Consider the following 2,500-nt stretch of genomic DNA (forward strand, 5'->3'; position numbering starts at 1 on the left):
AGGTTCGCCATATGGCACGCGTTCTATGACACCAAGAGCCTCGTCGCGTAGGAGGTCTTCGTACACTCGTTGCTGCCAGTGTAGGGGCACTGGGGCCGGGGTGTAGCTTGCTTTTGGGGTGGCAGTAGGTTCGACGTGAATCTCAATCGGTGGCCCCTCCATGCTCGGTAATGCCCGGTGTTAAATGTTGAGGAGGCGTATCGGTCAAGTAACCACGCTTTCATTCATCCGTTGTTTTCTGGAGTGCAGGGGAAGGGCAGCTCGGAGGGACGTGGCGGTGTAGCGTCACGTTGAGGGCATGAGCACATGGTGTCATGTGGGTCACTTGTGGTGGTGCAGCCACCATTAATAGACTGCATAGCATTAATTAGAGGTGGCATACGGTTGATATCCACGGCGTCAGAGTCTCTGGTGTGGCACCCCTCCTTAGGCATGTTCGCTGTTGTGAGTGATGCAAAGTCCTTGGAGAGGATGCCAAGGTTGAGCAACGAGTCGTATGATAAGTACATGGCTTGGACGGAGCGGCTGACGTAAACCATGGAGCGGCACGAGGCCACCTCACCATTTTGGAGCTTCGTGGTGAGCTTGGCGAAGAATGCGCCCTCGATAGAAATGGGAGAGCGGTTGGCGGCTGACAAGCCAAGACGAACAGGTAGTAGGTTGTCGCGCGAGAACCCGCACGCTAAGAAGTCTTTCATTGACCACAAGTCAGATTGTGCGCCAGTGTCGGCGATGGCTGAGATCTCTGCATGAGTGTTTGAGGTGCGGTTGGGCGTACGATATCTGGCCTGGGCTGAGGTGTCAATGGAGGTAGTGATTGGGACTCTGGGGTGGTCTCTGAGGTGTGCCCGTGTCCACTCGCCCTTAGTAAAGATGTGGTGGTCAAGTGTTACAGGTGCGCATCTACCGACGATGCCATGTCTGGCTGGAACATGTTTGCGGCGACGTCGCCGGCGGGCAGTGCCGGAAGTAAATGAGGCAACTTGGGATATTGGGTCTGATTCGATGGCCTGACTGGGGGGAGGGGGGGCTGGGGGCGTACGCTGTAGGTGCTTCCTGCGGCGGCGAACCCTATAGCAATTGAGGCACACTGTATGGGGTTTGGTGTTCCAGCCCCGGGTCCCCTCCGTGAAAATCTTGAAGAGGTTTTTGCAATCTGGGCATGCCGCTTGTTTGGCCTGATTCGCTCGAGACGGGGTTGCCAAAGGGGGCTCTTTCGGTGGTTCCTGTTGGCGCTTGAATGACGAGACAGCAGACAGGGTTGATGACGGGAGGGCGTTCTGTGCCATCTCCTTGTTTTCCACTAGGGTGATGACGTCATTTACTGGGGTCTGAAGAACGTTCTTGGTCCCAAGAACTTCACGGCGGATGTCTGGGTCGGATATCCCATTAAGGAGGACATCTCGTATGTCATGGTCTGTGTAGTCGACGTTTTTCCCACATTCGCACTGTGTACTAAAAGCACAGGTTTCGGCTTTCCCACGAACCCTTGCTGTAAATGCGTGGAACGGTTCGTCCCTTTCCTGACGTAGTTGCAGTAGCTCGGTGCGTAGGACACCAGTTGCAACTGGTATTACTGCGAGGGAACGCATGGCAGCAAGCAGGTCTGGTAGAGTGTTGGAAGCGGCTTGTGGGTTGGCTTTTAGGAGACTGTCACCAAGCTCATTTTCTGCGCATTGAAACAACTGGGAGGGTGCAGATTGATCATCGATGCCCGAACCAGTACGGAAAACTTCCCAGCGGCGTGTGAACACGTTCCATTCCTCTGTCGAGACGCCAATGTTCACTTTGGGCCGTTCGAGTTTTGGACCACGAGGAACGGGTGGAAGCGAAGGACCAGTTGTGTTAGGCAATGTGCACTGATGGGCCAAGCCGTGGTTTGCCAGGAGATCAATGGCGAGGGCCTCGGAGACGTCAGCGGTCTTGAAATCGCATGTGGGGATTGTACAAGCGATGACTACCATGGTTCCTTCATGAAGAAACAGCCTTCTCGATGAACAAAATTAACTTTAATGCCAACGATGAAGGAACCATTCTACAATCGAACAGGAACGCAAAAATGACAATACAATACAAGTGGACTTAGCTAGTAAAATGAATACACTTACAAGAACTCCGTAAGGTGAGAAATGACAAGCAAGTCCTTAAGATAGTTCGCAGAGTCTTAAGAAACACAAAACATGGCCGACTCGTTTGGCCGAGAATATGAGTCCCCGGTCAGCGGGTTTACTTAAGAAGAGTCCTGTTATCATGTTGGCTGGCGCGAAACTCTGCAATAAGCATCGTAGCACTGACATGAATTCTGTGCAAAACTGCAGCAAACTTGCATACCTCGAACAAAAACTTTTGAAGTTGCTGAAGGTGGATTCCAGTCTGTTGTTGGTGGTTTCACCTATATTCAAATGTTTGTCTTTGAAGCAAGCTAGCCATTGCTGTCGTATGGGAAGCCAATTCTCCATGAAATAAGCGATGACACTTCTGAAATTCGTTTATTTTAGTT

The 2,500-nt window shown here is 52.0% G+C and overlaps 1 pseudogene; it reads right to left on the minus strand.

The window, feature by feature from the left end:
* The window catches only part of LOC137995643 (uncharacterized), a 2,962-nt pseudogene extending 720 nt beyond the window's left edge, over positions 1-2,242 (minus strand).
* Positions 2,243-2,500: the final 258 nt, after the last annotated feature.

The sequence above is a fragment of the Montipora foliosa genome, chromosome 3 (assembly GCF_036669935.1).
Source record: "Montipora foliosa isolate CH-2021 chromosome 3, ASM3666993v2, whole genome shotgun sequence".
Taxonomy (NCBI): Eukaryota; Metazoa; Cnidaria; class Anthozoa; order Scleractinia; family Acroporidae; genus Montipora; species Montipora foliosa.